Source organism: Nerophis ophidion, linkage group LG24, assembly GCF_033978795.1.
Source record: "Nerophis ophidion isolate RoL-2023_Sa linkage group LG24, RoL_Noph_v1.0, whole genome shotgun sequence".
NCBI lineage: Eukaryota > Metazoa > Chordata > Actinopteri > Syngnathiformes > Syngnathidae > Nerophis > Nerophis ophidion.
In genome coordinates, this window is record NC_084634.1 from 26,840,154 (window position 1) to 26,863,881 (window position 23,728).

General features: G+C 40.7%; 1 protein-coding gene and 1 long non-coding RNA gene across 3 annotated transcripts in view; one reads left to right on the top strand and one right to left on the bottom strand.

Annotated features, from left to right (window-relative positions):
- The window catches only part of LOC133542045 (uncharacterized), a 4,588-nt gene extending 1,537 nt beyond the window's left edge, over positions 1–3,051 (top strand). Inside the window, exon 2 of the long non-coding RNA XR_009804036.1 lies at positions 2,588–3,051. This is a non-coding gene — a long non-coding RNA (uncharacterized LOC133542045). The remainder of the gene's footprint in view (positions 1–2,587) is intronic.
- jag2b (jagged canonical Notch ligand 2b) overlaps positions 1–23,728 on the bottom strand; it is a 188,770-nt gene that overhangs the window by 141,192 nt on the left and 23,850 nt on the right. The window lies entirely within an intron of this gene.

The window sequence follows — 23,728 nt, forward strand, 5'->3', positions numbered from 1 at the left end:
CCGCCCCCCAGGGCCCTATTCGGACTTTATTAGTGAATTCTCAGAGTTTGTTGCTGATCTAGTGACGCACGCCGATAATATAATTATAATGGGGGACTTTAATATCCATATGAATACCCCATTGGACCCACCGTGCGTGGCGCTCCAGACTATAATTGATAGCTGTGGTCTTACACAAATAATAAATGAACCGACGCATCGCAGCGGTAATACGATAGACCTAGTGCTTGTCAGAGGTATCACCGTCTCCAAAGTTATGATACTCCCGTATACTAAAGTAATGTCCGATCATTACCTTATAAAATTCGAAGTTCAGACTCATGTTCGGCAAGCTAATAATAATAATAACTGCTATAGCAGCCGCAACATTAATGCTGCCACAACGACGACTCTTGCGGACCTACTGCCCTCGGTAATGGCACCGTTCCCAAAGTATGTGGGGTCTATTGATAACCTCACTAACAACTTTAACAACGCACTGCGCGAAACCATTGATAGTATAGCACCGCTGAAGTTAAAAAAGGCTCCAAAAAGGCGTACGCCATGGTTTACTGAAGAAACTAGAGCTCAGAAATTATTATGTAGAAAGCTGGAACGCAAATGGCGCACGACTAAACTTGAGGTGCACCATCAAGCATGGAGTGATAGTTTAATAACTTATAAACGCATGCTTACCTTAGCTAAAACTAATTATTACTCAAATCTCATCCGCATTAATAAAAACGATCCAAAATTTTTGTTTAGTACAGTAGCATCGCTAACCCAACAAGGGACTCCTTCCAGTAGCTCCACCCATTCGGCAGATGACTTTATGAAGTTCTTTAATAAGAAAATTGAACTTATTAGAAAGGAGATTAAAGACAATGCGTCCCAGCTACAACGGGGTTATAGTAACACAGATACGATTGTATATACGGCGGATACTGCAAATATCCAAAATAGTTTCTCTCGTTTTGATGAAATAACATTAGAAGGATTGTTACAACGTGTAAATGGAATAAAACAAACAACATGTTTACTTGACCCACTTCCTGGGAAACTTATCAAGGAGCTTTTTGTATTATTAGGTCCATCAGTGCTAAATATTATAAACTTATCACTTTCCTCGGGCACTGTTCCCGTTGCATTCAAAAAAGCGGTTATTCATCCTCTCCTTAAAAGACCTAACCTCGATCCAGACCTCATGGTAAACTACCGACCGGTGTCTCACCTTCCCTTTATTTCGAAAATCCTCGAAAAAATTGTTGCAGAGCAGCTAAATGAGCACTTAGCGTTTAACAATCTATGTGAAACCTTTCAATCCGGTTTCAGGGCAAATCACTCGACTGAGACAGCCCTCGCAAAACTGACTAATGATCTATTGCTAACGATGGACTCTGATGCGTCATCTATGTTGCTGCTCCTCGATCTTAGCGCTGCTTTCGATACCGTCGATCATAATATTTTATTAGAGCGTATCAAAATACGAATTGGTATTTCGGACTCAGCCCTGTCATGGTTTAACTCTTATCTTACTGATAGGATGCAGTGCGTCTCCTATAACAGTGTGACCTCGGACTATGTTAAGGTAACGTGTGGAGTTCCCCAGGGTTCGGTCCTTGGCCCTGTACTCTTCAGCATCTACATGCTGCCGCTAGGTGACGTCATACGCAAATACGGTATTAGCTTTCACTGTTATGCTGATGACACCCAACTTTACATGCCCCTAAAGCTGACCAACACGCCGGACTGTAGTCAGTTGGAAGCGTGTCTTAATGAAATTAAACAATGGATGTCCGCTAACTTTTTGCAACTTAATGCCAAAAAAACGGAAATGCTGATTATCGGTCCTGCTAGACACCGACCTCTATTTAATAATACAACTTTAACATTTGACAACCAAATAATAAAACAAGGTGACTCTGTAAAAAATCTGGGTATTATCTTCGACCCAACTCTCTCCTTTGAGTCACACATTAAAAGCGTTACTAAAACGGCCTTCTTTCATCTCCGTAATATCGCTAAAATTCGCTCCATTTTGTCCACTAAAGACGCCGAGATCATTATCCATGCGTTTGTTACGTCTCGTCTCGATTACTGTAACGTATTATTTTCGGGTCTCCCAAGGTCTAGCATTAAAAGATTACAGTTGGTACAAAATGCGGCTGCTAGACTTTTGACAAGAACAAGAAAGTTTGATCATATTACGCCTGTACTGGCTCACCTGCACTGGCTTCCTGTGCACTTAAGATGTGACTTTAAGGTTTTACTACTTACGTATAAAATACTACACGGTCTAGCTCCAGCCTATCTTGCCGATTGTATTGTACCGTATGTCCCGGCAAGAAATCTGCGTTCAAAAGACTCCGGCTTATTAGTGATTCCTAGAGCTCAAAAAAAGTCTGCGGGCTATAGAGCGTTTTCCGTTCGGGCTCCAGTACTCTGGAATGCCCTCCCGGTAACAGTTCGAGATGCTACCTCAGTAGAAGCATTTAAGTCTCATCTTAAAACTCATCTGTATACTCTAGCCTTTAAATAGACCTCCTTTTTAGACCAGTTGATCTGCCGCTTCTTTTCTTTCTCCTATGTCCCCCCCTCCCTTGTGGAGGGGGTCCGGTCCGATGACCATGGATGAAGTACTGGCTGTCCAGAGTCGAGACCCAGGATGGACCGCTCGTCGGGACCCAGGATGGACCGCTCGCCTGTATCGGTTGGGGACATCTCTACGCTGCTGATCCGCTCGAGATGGTTTCCTGTGGACGGGACTCTCGCTGCTGTCTTGGAGCCACTGTGGATTGAACTTTCGCAGTATCATGTTGGACCCGCTCGACATCCATTGCTTTCGGTCCCCTAGAGGGGGGGGGTTGCCCACATCTGAGGTCCTCTCCAAGGTTTCTCATAGTCAGCATTGTCGCTGGCGTCCCACTGAATGTGAATTCTCCCTGCCCACTGGGTGTGAGTTTTCCTTGCCCTTTTGTGGGTTCTTCCGAGGATGTTGTAGTCGTAATGATTTGTGCAGTCCTTTGAGACATTTGTGATTTGGGGCTATATAAATAAACATTGATTGATTGATTGATTGATAAGACAAGATACTTAACGTTTGAACTGGTAAAAGCTGTTATTTTTTGCTAAATATTAGCTCATTGTGGAATTTGATCCCTGCAACATGTTTCAAAAAGCTGGCACAAGTGGCAAAAAAGACTGAGAAAGTTAAGGAAAGCTCATCAAACACTTATTTGGAAAATCCAACATGCAAACGGGCTAATTAGGTGTAAAAGCAGCTTCCATGAAATGCTCAGTCATTCACAAACAAGGATGGGGCGAGGGTCACCACTTTGTGAACAAATGCGTGAGCAAATTGTTTAAGAACAACATTTCTCAACCAGCTATTGCAAGGAATTTAGGGATTTCACCATCTATGGTCTGTAATATCATCAAAAGGTTCAGACAATCTGAAGAAGTCACTGTGACTTTTGATCCATCAGGCGGTACTGCATCAAAAAAGTGTGCGTAAAGGAGATCACCACATAGGCTCAGGAACACTTCAAAAAAAGTTAGTTAAAGTACCAATGACTGTCACACACACACTAGGTGTGGTGAAATTTGTCCTCTGCTATTGATCCATCCCCGTGATCACTCCCTGGGAAGTGAGGGGAGCAGTGGGCAGCAGCGGTGCGGCGCCCGAGAATCATTTATGGTGATTCAACCCCCAATTCTAACCCTTGATGCTGACTGCCAAGCAGGGAGGCAATGGGTCCCATTTTTATAGTCTTTGGTATGACTCGGCCGGGGTTTGAACTCACAACCTACCGATCTCAGGGCGGACACTTTAACTACTAGGCCACTGAGTACTGTCAGTAACTATAGTGTGTCGCTACATCTAAATGCAAGTTGAAACTTTACTATGCAAAGCGAAAGCCATTTATCAACAACACCCAGAAACCATGTCGGCTTCGCTGGGCCCGAGCTTATCTAAGATGGACTGATGCAAAGTGGAAAGGTGTTCTGTGGTCCTCTTTCTACTCTTATTCATATACTTTTTACTTTCATGTTAATAACTGCTTACTTTCTGCTGTAAGTTATTTCTTGGTATCGTTTACATGTAGCTTAATGGTTAGCTATTAATTAGTGAATTGGATTATATTTATATAGCGCTTTTTTCTCTAGTGACTCAAAGCGCTTTACATAGTGAAACCCAATATGTAAGTTACATTTAAGCCAGTGTGGGTGGCGCTGGGAGCAGGTGTACGGTAAAGTGTCTTGCCCAAGGACACAACAGTAGTGACTAGGATGGCGGAAGCAGGGATCGAACCTGGAACCCTCAAGTTGATGGCACGGCCACTCTACCAACCGAGCTATACCGGCCCGCACACCTTCTCCTGGATTGCCCTTGGTGTGTAACATGGGCTTAAAGGCCTACTGAAATGAGATTTTCTTATTTAAACGGGGATAGCAGGTCCATTCTATGCGTCATACTTGATCATTTCGCGAAATTGCCATTTTTTGCTGAAAGGATTTAGTACAGAACATCGACGATAAAGTTCGCAACTTTTCGTCGCTAATAAAAAAGCCTTGCCTTTACCGTGACGTCACGGGTTGTAGGGCTCCTCACATCCTCACATTGTTTACAATCATAGCCAGCAGCAGCTAGAGCTATTCGGACCGAGATAGCGACAATTTCCCCATTAATTTGAGCGAGGATGAAAGATTCGTGGATGAGCACATTTAGAGTGAAAAAGAAAAGGCGATTGCAGTGGGAGCGATTCAGATGTTATTAGACACATTTACTAGGATAATTCTGGAATATCCCTTATCTGCCTATTGTGTTGCTAGTGTTTTAGTGAGATTAAATGTACCTGAATGTCGGAGGGGTGTGGCCATGGGTGGGGTGAGGCCAGAGTCTCTGAGGGAAGTCATGGCAGCTGCAGCAGGACGGAAGCTCCGCTGATGTCTCCGGTAAGAGCCGACTTATTACCACAATTTTCTCACCGAACACTGCCGGTTGACATGTAGTCGGGATCCATGTTCGCTTGACCGCTCTGATCCATAGTAAAGTTTCATCTTCGGGAATTTTAAACAATGAAACACCGGCTGTGTTTTTGTGGCTAAAGGCTAAAAGCTTCCCACTTCCATCTTTCTACTTTGACTTCTCCATTATTAATTGAACAAATTGCAAAAGATTCAGCAACACAGATGTCCAGAATACTGTTGAATTATGCGCTTAAAGCAGACGACTTATAGCTTGGATCGGGCTGGAAAATAATGTCCACTACAACCCGAGACGTCAAACACACGTGTCATCATACGCGACGTTTTCAACACGACACTTCGCGGTAAATTTAAAATTGCAATTTAGTAAACTAAAAAGGCCGTATTGGCATGTGTTGCAATGTTAATATTTCATCATTGATATATAAACTATCAGACTGTGTGGTCGGTAGTAGTGGGTTTCAGTAGGCCTTTAAGGAACTGGGAAATGCATTTTCGCTGCTAGCCACTCGTCAACCGGGGGGACAAAAAATAGACAAAATCGATGCTTGTGATCGGCAAGACATAAATTGGGAATGGTGATCACATACTTTTTTCAGTAAAATCGACCGATCGATGGGCACATCCCCAATGGTAATAGCAATAAAGTTCCATTAACCTTAGTATTCCTTTACTTGACTGAAAGAGCCTTTTAACAACTTCAATGAGAGATTTTTCAAGTGTCGACAAAACTTGTGACCAATGTTCTACACACACAAATCTAGGACATTGAATCCAGCTTCGGGATGGAATAAGGTAGTCGGGACGATGTTTGCGGACCACATGGGTCCCAGTGACGCAGCTGTACAGTCCGAGACACTGCAGCTGTGTTGATCAGACAACATACAGCCCTATGTGTGTCTGAGTTGTCAGCTCTCACAAAAAGGGACAGCCCACCAGAGACAAAACGTGCATTTCATTAGTCTGGCTGATTCTTCCGTTTGTTTTCACAAGGCTCACACATGTGCATAAACATGAGGAAGTAGTGTGTGTTGGTGCATTCATTGACTTTTGCCTCGACGATTGTCCCAAAACACATTTGTTTTCACGTCACTGAACATTGCTGGATTGGGGAACTAAGCACAAGCTCGAGGCTGCGAGACAAACATCGGAAATCCCGTAAACGCGACTTATTAAGGCCTCTTTAAAAAGGACAACTGCACTTTTAGGGAATTTTGCCCAAAAATTACAAGAACACGCTTTTCCTTTTTTATGCATTCTAAGTCGTAAAATATGGCCAGTACGAGGTGGCTAACAATGAGAATACACTGTTCCGCCCACAAATGCCTCGAAAATAGATCCAAAAACCAAGAACAATACTCCAGTTACATCTCGTGACCTGAATATTAACCAAGTATCAGAGATATTGGTATTATAAGCGCTTATGCAGACTACCTATTTTTAGGTTGCTTTCTAACTAGCTTATGCTGCTCTATTGACATGTTTGAGCCGGTGAGCTGCGCTATGGCCTCTGAGTTGGTAAAAGTTCATTACAGATTATAAATCATGCCTCTCACTTGTATAGCAGAAGGTCGCGGCCAAAAAACCAAGGGTTTTTTTTTAGAAAGAAACGAAATCCAGGTGGATTATGATTAATTCTTCAAGTAAACGAGAAGATATAAACGTCCAATCAGTTGCCATCCAAGTGAGAGCAGACTTTGTACAGTAAAAAAATCCCCTATTTTAATATGTTCATTAGGGCTGTGAATCTCTGGGCACCGCACAATTCGATTCGATTCTCTGGGGTAATGATTTGATTCAGAATCGATTCAAAATTCATACTTTTCAATAACATTGGGGGAGCTCTAAGGCTTCCAATTACTACATTCCTCCATAAACTAGATGAACAACTCTAAAAAACGGACCAGTATCAAAATAATTATATATAATAATTAGAGGTGTGGGAAAAAATTGATTCGAATACGAATCAAATTCATTGTGCGATTCAGACTCGATTCTCATTTTTTTAAAAATCTAATTTTTTTTTCCTTTTTAAATCAATCCAACAAACCACTACACAGCAATACCATAACAATGCAATCCAATTCCAAAACCAAACCTGACCCAGCAACACTCAGAACTGCAATAAACAGAGTAATTGAGAGGAGAAACAAACACGACACAGAACAAACCAAAAGTAGTGAAACAAAAATGATTATCAACAACAGTATCAATATTACTTATAATTTCAGCATAGCAGTGATTAAAAATCCCTCATTGACATTATCATTAGACATTTATAAAAATAAAAATAAAGAACAGTGTCACAGTGGCTTACATTTGCACCGCATCTCATAAGCTTGACAACACACAGAGTCCAATATTTTCACAAAGATAAAATAAGTCATATTTTTGGTTTGTTTAATAGTTAAAACAAATTCACATTATTGCAATCAGTTGATAAAACATTGTCCTTTACAACTATAAAAGCTTTTTTTTTTTTTTTTTAAATCTACTACTCTGCTTGCATGTCAGCAGACTGGTGTTAGATCCTGCTGAAATCCTATGTATTGAATGAATACAGAATCGTTTTGAATTGGAAAAATATCGTTTTTTAATCAAGAATTGAATCGAAACGAAAAAAATCGATATATTATCGAATCGGGACCCCAAGAATTGATATTGAATTGAAACGCGGAACACCCAAAGATTCACAGCCCTAATAATAATATATGATATATAATGTATCGCATAGGCCTATTTTGATGGGAAGCCAAGGCCAGCAGTAAAATTACCGCCACATTTCGTTCAGCATAACTCCATGTTGCATCCAACCTGATGCACAGCATTCTCTTCTATGTATGCACATCACCATCTTTCAGTGCAATTCTATGAGCCAACCCATCCACCGAACTATCTTCTTCCGCTCATCCGAGGTCGGGTCGCAGGCGCAGCAGCCTAAGCAGGGAAGCTCAGACTCTCCCCAGCCACTTCGTCCAGCTCTTCCCAGGGGATCTCGAGGCATTCTCAGGCCAACCGGGAGACAGTCTTCCCAATGTGTCCTGGGTCACCCCCGTGGCCTCCTACTGGTCAAACGTGCCAGAGTTTCTCACTCTAAGGGAGAGACCCACCACCCGGTGGAAGAAACTAATTTCGGCCGCTTGTACCTGTGGTCTTGTCCTTTCGGTCATAACCTAAAGCTCATGACCATAGGTGAGGGTGGGAACGTACAGTAGATCGACCGGTAAATTGAGAGCATTGCCTTCCGGCTCAGCTCCTTCTTCACCACAACGGATCGATACAGCGTCCGCATTACTGAAGACGCCGCAGCAATCCGCCTGTCAATCTCACGATCCACTCTTCCCTCACTGGTGAACAAAGTACTTGAACTCCTCTACTTGGGGCAGGGTCTCCTCCCCAACCCGGAGATGGCACTCCACCCTTTTCCGTGCGAGATCCATGGACTCAGGCTTTGAGGTGCTGATTCTCATTCCAGTCGCTTCACACTCAGCTGGGAACCGATCCAGTGAGAGCTGAAGATCCTGGACCACATCATCTGCAAAAAAGCAGAGACCTAATCCTGCAGCCACCAAACCGGATCCCCTCACCGCCTTGACTGCACCTAGAAATTCTGTCCATAAAGTTATGAACAGAAACGGCGACAAAGAACAGCCTTGGCGTAGTCCAACCTTCAATAGAAACGTGTCCGACTTACTGCCGGCAATGCAAAACCAAGCTCTGACACTGATCGTACAGGGAGCGGACCGCCACAATCAGACAGTCCGATACCCCATACTCTCTGAGCACTCTCCACAAGACTTCCCGAGGGACACGGTCGAATGCCTTTTCCAAGTCCACAAAGCACATGTAGACTGGTCGGGCATACTCCCATGCACCATCAAGAACCCTGCCGAGAGTATAGAGCTGGTCCACAGTTCCACGACCAGGACGAAAACCACACTGTTCCTCCTGAATCCGAGGTTCGACTATCCGGGCCAACCCACGGTACGCAAAAAACTAAGTATAAATCATATAGCCAACTACCACGTCAATACACAAATTAGAAAATCATTACACGGAACACATTATATTGTGCCAAGCAAATGCCACCCCATGTGCTAGATGCACATACAGTACCAGAAACCGCAATCAGCCATGCTAAAGTTGGAACGCATTTCTTCAGTGTATCAGCATATTTAGAACGAAATAGGCAGAGCCACTGCCCATATCCACATAGCTTTTATTTGTTGAAAATATATTTTTCCTGTCAGTTGGATGACACATTGACATGCAGGTTAACGAGCATATATTTCCCCTGTGAGCCGATATGTCCATGTATCAATGAGCCTGGTTACATGCACATTTCCAAACGTTTTTGGTCCCCTGCAGTTCAGTTTTCCCACTTTAAAAAAGGTTTGCACTGCACATGTAAACGCGTGAAACCTATTTGCGGATGAACCAGTTTGGACTGCTGGGGTACGCCTGTCCACAACCGTTTAAACTAGGGCTGGGCGATATATCGATATATCGTGGGTTTGTCTCTGTGCGATAAAGAAAACGACAATATCGTGATATTCGAGTATACATTCTCACGCAGTTGCTTTTAGTTGCTGCCATTACACAACAGGCTCTTCCCACTCCTTCTTGTCTCTCCTTCTCACACACAAAAAGCCAGAAAGCACACCTTCTTACGTACGTCACATACGTAAACGCCCTCGTGGAGCAGAGAGGTAGCAGCATGGGTAACGTTATCTGTGGTGCTAGTGGTAATACGAGAGAAAGAAGGTGTGAATCTGGTAACAAATGAAGGAAAAATTAATTCCCAAGAAAAACAGCAGGGGGTCCATTCTCTGGCGGTTGTTTGGCTTCAAGTATAAATATGTCGAACAGACAACTGTAATTTGTCAAGTGTGGGGCAAAAGGGTTGCTACAAAAAGTAGCATCACTAATATGTAACATCATTTGAAAAGTCACCTGCTAGAGAATGAAGAGTGCTTACTAAACATGTCAACATCTCCATAGCGAAGGACGAACTCTATTTGATTTCCTATTATGCAGCTCATTTTTATTTTAGAATTATTGAAATATCTTGTGTGACATCATGCACAAAAGTGCACTGGATTTGTTTTAAACTACTGTAGTTGCGTTCTGTACAAAAAGTGCACTTTATTTTAGTGTTGTTTTGATATGTCATCTTAGTGACATCATGCACAAAAATGCACCAATACCTTGTTTTAAAATGTCTCTGACAATCTTGCACTTTCTGTTTTGAAATGACATTAATGTTTGTGCCACTGCTTAATAACTGTTTAATAAATACAGTTTTGGTCAATTGACTTAGTTGTGATTTCCCTCATTGCATGAAAGTGTAAAATGAGCATATATCAATACAGTATGAAGAAGAATGTTTTAATGTAGACACATAGAATCATCATACCACTGGGATTATATGCATCAGGTGTTCATTCAAGGCTCAGGCAAAATTTTGAGATGTATATCGTGTATCCTGATATGGCCTAAACATATCGAGATATTAAAAAAGGCCATATCCCCCGGCCCTAGTTTATACACGCAAGTATACACCAGAGACCTATTTACTCTGAAGTCGGACGGGAAGTCATCAAGTTTACGTTACAGAAAAGCGCTATATAAATATAATTCACTTCACTACGGTGTTACGTGGAGTGACATTTCAAAAGCGGAGCAGGAGAGACATGAGAACGAGGAAGAAGAAGGAGAAATACAAACAAACAGCAGGGCAAGCAAAAGTCATTATTAGTGGTGTGACGCGGAGACTACGGTCTGCCCTAGCATTCTGAAAGAACATAACATTATGGCGCGTATAAATGGAAGAAAGTACAGGAAACGGTGACATTTAGAAAAAAGTGTGTGAAGACTTAGGTGATGCTGGCTATGTTCGGACAACCGAGCCGGTTAAGTATCGTTGGAAAATGCTCAAGACGGCATACTATAAGGCAAAAAAACGTTTTTCTGCTATTGACCCCTACTTTACATGAAAACGACATACGCTAGTTCTCACAGAGCATGTAAACACCGTAAACCTAACAATTAGAAAACTGACCTCCGGGGGAAAATTGAACTGAACGTTTGTCAATGCCCATGTAACCGCAGTCATTGACCAGGCTAGCATCACACAAGGAGCTGAGCGTGATACTAAGCATTCGTTGCACGAACATACTAGCTTTGTTAGACAAGATCATAGATTGTATTGGACAATAGAATAGAATAGAAAGTACTTTATTGATCCCTGTGGGAAATTCAGCACCACAGTTCGCTCACAATAGACAATAATAATAAACAATACATAACATATTATATATATAATATATAATATATGAATAGTATAAATATAATCTACATTTAAGTCCAGTCCAGAAGGAACATATGCATTATACAGTCTGGTGGCTGTTTATATACTATATGTCCTTTTCCATTTATTGCAAGTAATAAGAAAACATAAATTCCTGACTTACCTATCAAGGAGGAAATGAGCAAGTTTGGCGTCAGATGAAAAAATCTTCTCCGCCTTCAATCGTCTACATACAAATCCTTGTTTTGTTCCTGGCTTTGTCATGAATAAGTTGAGAATCGTAACGAGGCCTTTTAGATTTACTAAGGTCAAATTTTCCCTCAAATTGTTCATGTGTGAGCAAATGCAAAAACTCCTTTAACATTCAGTGGCGCATGGCGCACACGTGAGCAACGGCAGACGTGCACACTGTTATGCGCTTATCTTTTTATTCGATTTTGTGCGCGGCCTAGAGTTGCCGTGTGCAGAGGACGCGTGAGCAGTGTGCAATTGCACAAGCACGTACCTTAGAGGGAACGTTGCTAAGGTCTGACATGTTTAGTAACTTTACCGGTGCGTAACTGGCAACCTGGATGTGACACACTCACGGACTTTCTAATTGGTCAAACGGTGGAGGGCGGGGCAGTGAAATTAAAACAAAAACAACATTTCGGGGCTGTAAATCTAATTTTGAAATGAGCATATCACGGCTGAACTACTGTTATCATTTATAAAGGTATTCGAAAAGAACATGATTTATTAATGCCTTTTGACATAAAGGACATTTCATGATGACTTGACATTAAATTATTACACATGGCACCTTTAAAAATTCATTTTTTTTCTTTTTATTTAATCAATTCATAACCGTTACAAATAAGAATTGTGATTAATTTAAAAATCGATTATTTTTTGACACCCCTAATGTTCATAGTGTGTATATTTGTTTAGCACTTAGCAATACTGCTACATGATGCTTAGTGTTTAACTATAGTTGGATTTCTTTAGCACACAACTTTTAGCTCATCCTCCTTATTTTCAGACTCAAAAATATAAGGTTACTACACAACAAATATATTTTCAGCATGTATATAAAACCTTGGTGGTGTTTAAGAGCACCATTGGCTAAAACAAGTGCAGTTCCCATTTAAGGCTCCAAGCCCTGGGAGCATAACTGGCCGACTAACCAATCGCACGATCGATTGAAAGCCGAGCAGAACCACAGGTGAGTGGCTTTGCATGCAAGCAGCCCTGGGACCAAGAGGAAGGCGGTTAGGGGGTAGGGAGCCACTGCAGTGAGCACAGATGATTGTTTACCAGAAGCCTATGTCGCCGTCTCCTAGCAACAGGTTTTGACAAGCTCCATATTCAGGTGTGGTTGCCTGAACCGCGGCTGCGTCCGCCTGGCCTCGGCCAGCGTGTTCATCTATGCACTGGGAGTGGGCGCCCGAGGAACGGATGAAAGTGGGGGTGACTTACTGTGCACGTCCTGACTCAAAGTCTCTTATTCTGTCCGACTTCTTTTTCGGTTTTACAATCGCACCGTGACGCCATGTTGGCCCAAATCTGAGAGGGAGCTTTTTGTCTCATTAGCACAAGCCAGCAACACAGAAAATAAATCTTACTGTTGTGCTTTTTTAGTTACCTGCATTCAGAGCATTAAATACATTTTTGTTAGTATTTGTTAAACATCTAAAGAGAAATAGAGACATGTGTATATGTATGTATGTATACATATATACATACACATACATACATATATACACACATATATATATATATATATATATATATATATATACACATCCTTACATAAAAATATATATACACACACGTTTTTACATTTACATATATATTAATACATATACATATATATCACACACACATATATAAAAAGTATATATACACACGTATACACATTATTTACATATATATACACACATCTATATATACATACATATATGTATTTGTATACACACACATATATATATGCATATATACACACACACATTTTGACACACATATATATTGTATATATATATATAGGTGCGCGCGCGCACACACACACACACACACACACACACACACACACACACACACACAATGAAAGGAACATTTCATATGACAGCATTAAAACAGAGGATGGCCATTAGGAATATCAATTATTTAAATTATTTCCTTATTTATTTTCATTTCATACAATGTTTTCAGTAAAACATTATAGTTTAACATAACAAGCATCAGAAAACACTTAGCTCTTGAAGTACGGCCATAATAACCCACATGACTATAAAGTAGCGTAGTAGTCGTAAGTATTCATAAAACAAGGCAGAAGTTTTATTTAGCAAGTATGTGTAATATTTTTGGCCACTGCATCGTTACACAGTTTAAATATACAAAAATAAAACAGTACTTTAACCAAGTTATTTCTTTGGCATACCACTAGATGGAGCCCGGGTGATGATACTTGTAAGACATTTTGTTTATTTGCCGCCATGGATGCGAGGAATCGCTATATCGAGGACACAAAATTTACATTACAAACACGGTTGTTCGCTTGTCGCCGTCAAATCTGCAGGACACAGCAGCATGTGTCATCAACCCTCATTATTAAGATTTGTGATAGTATTAAAAACTCTTTCTTTTGCCAAATGTATATCATTCATATCGAATATCGTTCATATAGGACAACCAGAGTGGTTAGCAGTGTAATGATATAAAAATGTCATATCATACATAGGGCTGGGCGATATATCGAGTTTATAAGATATAGCGATATATATTTTGAAACAAGATATGAATTAAGAAAATAATGTAATATCGATATAACCCCTCCCCTTCCTCCTTCCTAGACCGCTTGCACGTATAAGAACATCCATGATTGGTTGGTTGTTTACTATGATTAGTCACGATTGGTTAGGGACAGGGCAGTCAGAGGCAAAATAGGGCGGGTCATCGAACCAGGAAGGAAAATCACAAAGTGCGTGCCTGCAAATGCATTGCCTTATCGGAGTTTGATACATTTTGTATTATTTGCACAGCTATGTTATTTATTTTGCGTAGAAAGAAGGTTTTCAATTCTATTTCTGTTATGTAATTCTGTGCTACTGCAACAGTTTATTTTCTGTGCTGTTAATACTTATCCTTGACTAACTGGGTTAATAAAAACGTCACTGACTGTTTACAGTATAGTTGTTATTGACTTCAATTACACTGAATACTGCTATAAAATTAATATCTTTATATGTATACTTTCACCATAAAATATCTTGATATATATCGAATTTAAGTAAAAATATATTGAGATATACTTTATTGTCCATATCGCCCAGCCATAATTATACATATTCTAAAATGATATCGTTATAATAATCACAGTATTGTTGAGTGTGCTCAAAAAGTACTTATACACACACTGAAATATTTTAACCAAGTTTTTTTTTTTAAACAATAAACCGACTATTTTATTTGGCAGAAGAAACATTGTTTTTCTAAATCAAGTCTGCACATGAGCAGTAGCAGGAATAAAGTCCACCTTGTGAAAATTCTCATTTTTGAATTAGGTTTTTAATAATAATAATGGATTAAGTGAAATGTATATTTATATAGCGTTTTTCTCTGACTCAAAGCGCTTTACATAGTGAAACCCAATATCTCAGTTACATTTAAACCAGTGTGGGTGGCACTGGGAGCAGGTGGGTAAAGTGTCTTGCCCAAGGACACAACGGCAGTGACTAGGATGGCGGAAGCGGTAATCAAACCTGGAACCCTCAAGTTGTTGGAACAGTCACTCCACCAACCGAGCTATGCCGCCCCGATTAGATTTATATAGCACTTGTCTATACACTTAAAGCGCTTCACAGAGAAATGAGAACCCATCATTCATTCACACCTGGTGGTGGTAAGCTACAATTGTAGCCACAGCTGCCCCTGGGGTAGACTAACGGAAGTCTGTCTACAAAAAGGCAGTGATTTGGATGGCAAGAGGCTGGGAGCGAACCTGAAACCCTCAAGTTTCTGGCACGGCTGTTTTACCCACCATGCCATGCCGCCCCTGATTATTTTGGTGTAATTTAGGGATGCAACGACAAACGGCATTAATGATAACCGAGGTAAATGCTAACATGAAAATAAGAGCCATTGATGTATTTTCCTATTAGGAAACAACATACACCAATTTAATTATTCTGAATCAATTATTTAGGTATGTTTAAAGCCCTACTGAAATCCACTACTACCGACCACGCAGTCTGATAGTTTTTACATCAATGATGAAATATTAACATTGCAACACATGCCAATACGGCCGGTTTAGTTTACTAAATTGCAATTTTAAATTTCCCGCGAAGTTTCCTGTTGAAAACGTCGCGGCATGATGACGCTCATGTTGATGCGTGCTTGTGACGTTATTGGTTGGAGTGGACATTTTATCCCAGCACCACTCACGGCTAAAAAACGTCCGATTTAATCGCATAATTACACAGTATTTTGGACATCAGTGTTGCTGAATCTTTTGCAATTTGTTCAATTAATAATGGAGACGTCAAAGAAGAATGCTGTTGGTGGAAAGCGGTGGATTGCAGCTGCCTTTAGCAACCAAAACACAGCTGGTGTTTCTTTTTTTGTTGTGAAGCTTTAATATAGAACACAGCGGTCAAGCAAACAGGTTTCCCGACCACATGTCAACCAGAGGGTTTCGGTGAGAAAATTGTGATAAGTCGGCTCTTACCGGAGACATGAGCAGAGCTTGCGTCCTCCTGCAGCAGCTGTCAGAAAGTCAGCTGGGACTTTCTTGGCTCCTCCATGGCTTCTATCAGAGACACTGGCGGTCACCACACTCCTCCGACTTTAAGGTATGACTTTATAATCTCACTAAAACACTAGTAACACAATAATCAGATAAGTGATTTTCCAGAATTATCCTAGTAAATGTGTCTAATAACATCTGAATCGCTCTCACTGCCCTCGCCTTTTTATTTCTTTTTCTAGTGCGTCACTCTAACTTTCCTCATCCACAAATCTTTCATCCTCGCTCAAATTAATGGGGAAATCGTTGCTTTCTTGGTCCGAATCGCTCTTGCTACTGGTGGCTATGATTATAAACAATGTGAGGATGTGAGGAGCCCTACAACCCGTGACGTCACGTGCACATCGTCTGCCTCTTCCGGTACAGGCAAGGCTTTTTTATTAGTGACCAGAAGTTACGAATTTTATCATCGATGTTCTCTACTAAATCCTTTCAGCAAAAATATGGCAATATCGCGAAATGATCAAGTATGACACAGAGTGGACCTGCTATCCCCGTTTAAATAAGAATATCTCATATCAGTAGGCCTTTAAGTAATACAGACAAATCTAAAATGCTGATCTAGCGCAGACACATGCGTAAGTGAGGAGAGGACAAGTCATCCTAACCCCAAAGCTACCTTAAATGTGAACTTGTGAAACAAGAAAATAAATGCTTTGTACACTTCATCAAAAAGCATAACTGGAACCACATTACAGCAACGTGCAACCAAATAAGGAGGAGGAAGAGATTATCTAGTCAGAACTCAGAAGAGAGAATAATATTCACACAGCGTGGCAACACTCTCAGGCATTTTTATGAATGAGTGAATAGACGACACACCTGTTTGAGATGCAAATTTACAGCAAGTGTCAATGCATTCTGCGGTTTTAGAAGGCATGAAAGTTAAAACAAGGACGCCTGCTTTCCAAGTAGGTGACGTTTATTTTATAATTAACAGACTCCGACAGTTCTCACGAATCTAGTCTTCCATATACATGCAGACCTTTTCTAAAAATTAACTAAATATCATGGAAAAGTGTATTTATTTCGATAATTCCATTCAAAACGTTATACTTCCATACACTATAGATCCGGGGCCCATAACTGAAACAATTACAAGTATTTAGTTGTTTATTTGTACATAATTTGGGTCTCCAGCTCACAAAACCCACAAAAACAGGATTTCAAAACATTTGAATACTGTGAAGAGATCAGCCCAAATTTTAAAGGGCATGAATGTTTTAAACTGAGTGACACACACTACTCGGCTACTGAACTCAATGCACCTGCACAGGTTTTCCCAGGTGTCATTATAACACTTCACTTTGGTTCAATTGTCTCAGTTAAGATCTATATGGGGAAGACTGCAGACTTACTAACTGGCCAGAAGACCATCATTGAGACCCTCCGTGGGGTGGGTAAGACACAAAAATTCATAGCTAAGGAAACTGGCTGTTCACAGAGTGCTGTGTCCAAGCATACCAATGGAAAGTCTAGTGAGGGGGTCAGCAACCCGTGGCTCTCTGGGGCCTTTTCAAAAATAGAAAAAGATGGGGGGAACCCATATTTGTTGTTTTAATAACGTTCCTGTATGAGGACAAACATCACATAAACCTTCATAATTGTTAAAAAGCCTACTATTCAATATATTTGAGTTTATGCCTCATTAATGACAGTATTTGGCCAGCGCCATTGTGTCCTACTAATTTTGCCGGTCCTTGAACTCGCTGTAGTTGGTTTACGTGTACAACTTTCTCCGTCGCTGCCACCAGAAAGACGTGTTTTATGCCACTCCTGGCTTGTCTCATTTTGTCCGCCAAACGTTTGGTGCTGTGCACGAATGCACAAAAGTGAGCTTTGTTGATGTTAATGACTTGCGTGGAGTGCTCATAATCCATGCTAACATGCTATTTAGGCTAGCTGTGTGTACATATTCCATCATTATGCCTCGTTTGTAGGTATATTTGAGCTCAATTAATTTCCTTTAGTTATGTCCTCTGTGTATTTAATTTATATTTGCATGTCTCATGACACATTCTCTGTATGTAATATTAGCTGCATTTCTGATTGTGTGCCATGTTGTTCCAGACCACAGCAAACATTACCCATCTTGCAAAGATTGTAATAAATCCATTAAATTTCCTTTAACTTGGACACAGACATCTATACCTTTGACAGTTTTATGCCAGTAATTTCCAGGAGTTATCGCACCCTCTGAGACTCTTACTTAATGCTTTGCCTTCATTATAACACTTACATAAGGCTTTTAACTTTTTGCAGCTCCAGACAGATTTGTTTTTTGTGTTTTTGGTCCAATATGGCTCTTTCAACATGTTGGGGTGCCGACCCCTGGTTTAGTGGCAGGGGAAGATGCACCAGCAGAAGAGCTGACCGTGGGCTTCTGCGGATTATCAAACAAAGATTCATGAATCTGGCAGAGGTCCAGAAAGAGTGGAATGAGGCGGGAGTCACAGCTTCAAAAACCACCACATTCAGACCATATTTTGATTGATTTGATGTGATTGTAATTTTTTTTTTTTTCTACAAGAACTGAGAAGTAAATGGTGATTTCTTTATATTATTGTAATTTTTTTTAATCTTGTTTTCATGGGTTTTATGAGCTGGAAGCCCAAATTATGTGCAAATAAACCACTAAGACCCTGTCTACATTAAGCCGGATAACTCATTAAACACATTATTATTTAGCCTAAGCCCTGTTCCGGCCACACTAAATCTTCGTTTAATATAAATACATAGATAGTACTTTATTGATTCCTTCAGGAGAGTTCCCTCAGGAACATTAAAATTTGCCGTTTTCTGTAGACCTCCCTCAACGGCCAGGTAATACAAAGCACACGCTACTTTTTTTTAATCACATCCATGAGAGCCTGCATTCTCGTTGACTCTCCTTCAAGAAATTGACAAAGTTTTGGACAAAGGTTCCCCGCCATGGATATTTTTTTACACGGGTAAGTGCGCCATCTACTTCTTGAGTCTCCGGCTCTTACCTTTGTTTGGACTCACTAAACGTTTACACACTGAGTTCGGAAAGGGAGTGACGCCAAAAAAGACCACGCCCCAAGTGACGTCAGAAAGAACGCGCTACAGCCAGCTTCATAATGAAGCGGTTTCGTAACTCGTAGCTAACCAGTGGAAATATGGAGGCGAGTCATCCATACATACCAGTGTTTCTCCTTCCGTCTGTACAGACGCTTTTGGAAATCAGACATGAATACCTTCAGAGAAAGCGATTGCAGCTCATCTTTACCATGAATTGATTAACGTGGACCCCAACTTAAACAAGTTGAAAAACTTATTCGGGTGTTACCATTTAGTGGTCAATTGTACGGAATATGTACTGTACTGTGCAATCTACTAATAAAAGTTTCAATCAATCAAAAAAAGCTATTTGGGATACAGGACGTCTCACACGGCAAGAGAACTTTTGAATGTCCAGGTCAGCTGTCCGAAAAACGTTGTCCATTTGTCGAAGGAGAGTCAACGAGAATACAGGCTCCCGTGGATGTGATTAAAAAAAGGTAGCGTTTGCTTTGTATTACCTGGCCGTCGAGGTAGGAATACGGAAAACGGCGAATGCTTTTGGCCTGGCAAAGCAGACTGTATCAGTTATTGTCTTTGATTGATCGATTGAAACTTTTAATAGTAGATTGCACAGTACAGTACATATTCCGTACAACTGACCACTAAATGGTAACACCCGAATACGTTTTTCAACTTGTTTAAGTCGGGGTCCACGTTCATCAATTCATGCCCGCCATGTATGTCATGGATTCAACGTCTAAGTTCAGAGTATATATGGTCACCAAAAAGGAATGGACCAAGAAGGTGAAGGCAAAAGAGTGAGTGTCCTGATCACATATCTAGATCCCGAGATTGACTGACGTAAAATGTTCTTTATCACACTGTTTACTTTCACGTTTCTATTAAAGATTTGATTCATTTATGATGTCCCAGGTGTGATTCACTACAATAGGGGCCCACAACACACTGGATTCCAATTCAACTTAATTGAAATACCACCAAACTGGATATTGTTTGGATAAGTTACCGTATTTTTCGGATTATAAATGGCTCTGGAGTATACGTCGCACCGGCCGAAAATGCATAATAAAGAAGGAAAAAAACATATGTACGTCGCACTGGGGTATAAGTCGCATTTTTGGAAATTTATTTGATAAAACCCAACACCAGGAATAGACATTTTAAAGGCAATTTTAAAATAAATAAAGAATAATAATAATAATAATAATAATGGATTAGATTTATATTGCGCTTTTCTATTGTTAGATACTCAAAGCGCTCACAGAGAAGTGGGAACCCATCATTCATTCACACCTGGTGGCGGTAAGCTACATCTGTAGCCACAGCTGCCCTGGGGTAGACTGACGGAAGCGTGGCTGCCAGATTTCGCCTACGGCCCCTCCGACCACGACCAATCATTCGTTCATCATTCATTCACCAGTGTGAGCGGCACCGGGGGCAAGGGTGAAGTGTCCTTGGGCAGCGATTTGGATGTTAATAGGTGGGAAGCGAACCTGCAACCTTCAGGTTTCTGGCACGGCCGCTCTACCCACTAGGCCATGCCGCCCCGAATAGTGAACAACAGGCTGAATAAGTGTACGTTATATGACGCATAAATAGCCAACTGAGAAGGTGCCTGGTATGTTAACGTAACATATTATGGTAAGAGTCATTCAAATAACTATAACATATACTGTATAACATGCTATACGTTTATCAAACAATCTGTTACTCCTAATCGATAAATCCCATGAAATCTTCTTCCTCGATGTCGCTTCTAAACAACTCTGCCAACTCCAAAGCTATGCGCCGCTTCCTCTTGTCGTTTTCTGCTGCATATTTCACTACGTCCAGCTTATAATCTGCAGTACATGGTTTCCTTTTTGGTCCAATTTTTATTCAGCCCTTCTCAGTTTTTATAATTTACCGCCAACGTTGAAATGATCCATTTTAATAGCTACAGCAGTAGCATACAGCAGTTAGCATTCCATGACCCACAATGCACTTCTGTCATGACCCTCCCGGCCGAATTCTTATTGGTTGACGTGTGTGTGACGATTGCTGACATTTTCTTCGTCTCTTCCACGAATGAGATAAATAATATTATTTGATATTTTACGGGAATGTGTTAATAATTTCAAACATAAGTCGCTCCGGAGTATATGTCGCACCCCCGGCCAAACTATGAAAAAAACTGCGACTTCTAGTCTGAAAAATATGGTACATTTAAGAACTTGCACACAAAGCAACACCGGAGGCGACTAAGACGTGTGCATTTTCTGCGCATGCATATTAGGCCGCGTTGCGACAGGGGATGGAGCGGGTCTTAAACGACCATTGTGTGTGTGTGTGTGTGTGTGTGTGTGTGTGTGTGTGTGTGTGTGTGTGTGTGTGGACACAGATATGGTTAGGTGGGCTCTACCCTGGATAACCTTAGTGTAGAAGGGTTGATTGATTGATTGAACCTCTTATTAGTAGGTTGCACAGTACAGTACATATTCCGTACAATTGACCACGAAATGGTAACACCTGAATAAGTTTTTCAACTTGTTTAAGTCGGGGTCCACGTTAATCAATTGATGGGGCCTAAATACTTAAAATCGTTTAAGTTGCGGGCTCAGGAATTTACAACTGATGGAAGTTTTGAATGTAATTATGAAAATACGCTTTCCATGATATACCGTATTTTTCAAACTATAAGTCGCAGTTTTTTTCATAGTTTGGCCAGGGGTGCGACTTATATTCAGGAGCGACTTATGTGTGAAATTATTAACACATTACTGTAAAATATCAAATAATATTATTTAGTTCATTCACGTAAGAGACTAGACGTATAAGATTTCATCGAATTTAGCAATTAGGAATGACAGATTGTTTGGTAAACGTATAGCATGTTCTATATGTTATAGTTATTTGAATGACTCTTACCATAATATGTTACGTTAACATACCAGGCACCTTCTCCGTTGGTTATTTATGCGTCATATAACGTACACTTATTCAGCCTGTTGTTCAAATCCTTAATTTATAGAATGAAAAACATTGACATTGACTTTCAAATGTCTATTCTTGGTGTTGGGTTTTATCAAATAAATTTCCCCCCAAAATGCGACTTATACTCCAGTGCGCCTTATATATGCTTTTTTCCGTTTTTTTATGCATTTCGGCAGGTGCGACTTATACTCCTAAAAATACGGTACATTTTTTGAGGAAGGGTCTGTATATATGGTCACCTCTGGACATCAAGTCACCAAATAAATAGCGAACCTTTTCGCAAACGATAGCCTCGGAAATGCTATCACCCGCGAGCTGCTTCTCAGAACAGCTTTTCAGCCTTTTCCTGCACTTTCTCTCCGTCCTTGGGACGATATTTTGCCTCTTCAGCAAAGTCATCAACCAAATAAACGTCCTTTTTTACAATGGTGGCAATTGCAAACTTGTTTCTTCCATACTCGCGAGCCAAATCAGCAATCCGTGCTCCAAATTGGCCATGCCCATGTGTAGAGGAAGCGATGTCATGAAAATCAGCGGCACTCATAACAGCTGAGGCTAGGTTCGCACATATTTGGGTGCAGTGTAAAAAAAAATGGAAGCGTTCGCAAAAGTTAGTTAGGAGGAAAGACGGCAACGTGTCCTTAACCATCCTATAACAGTCTGCATTGACAGCTGAAATTTCTTCAAGAAGCTGAAGTTTCCTGTGTGTGTTCCACAGATCCCACTTAAAAAAAAAAAAAAAAAACAACACACGCATGGCTGCACTTGACTGCATCTGCTTGAAAGTGCACGCCGCGTGCATTTGACGGAAACGTGGCTCGAGGAGCGAGCCAAACCCATTCAAATAGTTTGGGTTCTCTCCAGGAGAAGGCCTGTCTCGCACAGGTCCGTGCAGAGACAAAACACGGTTTTGATTAAAAACAAAAATGTCAGTGCTTTCGCTTTTGATATGGTCATTTATGTGGATCAAAGTATCTGTGATCCGGTCTGTATCTGCAGTTCCACACAGCCCAAATGAAGCCTTGACTTCCTGTTGGCTGCCTGCCTGTCTTGTCGTGTTGTCTGACAAGCGGTCGGAGATGGATGGATGGATTTAACAGCAAAATCCATACTACCTCTAATGGGTCTGAATTTAAATGCACTTTCTCCGTGTACCGCTTTGATAGAATATTGAGGAAAAAGTCAACCTGAAACAACCTTGGAAGTCCAGTCGAACAATTGGCAGTAATTATTTCAGACATACCGTCAATTAGCCAAATCAATCCAGGAACTGACACCCTAGCATTTACTATATCCATGTTTTGTTTATGTTACAAACCTTTCGCGTAATACGTGTTGTTGTTTATGGATATAAAGTATGACAAAAAGGTGTATTTCTCTTGTTTTTATAGTAAATCTTCATATTCAAGGACGCTAGCCAAGATTAGTTCTAGGGCTGCAGCTATTGATTAATAATCGATCCATTAGTTGGTTCGATCAATCACATAAAAAACTTTTTCTAGCCTCAATTCAAGGAAAACTTGTTGAAATAAACAATATCAATCAATCAATCAATTAATCAATGTTTACTTATATAGCCCTAAATCACTAGTGTCTCAAAGGGCTGCACAAACCACAACACAAACCACTACGACATCCTCGGTAGG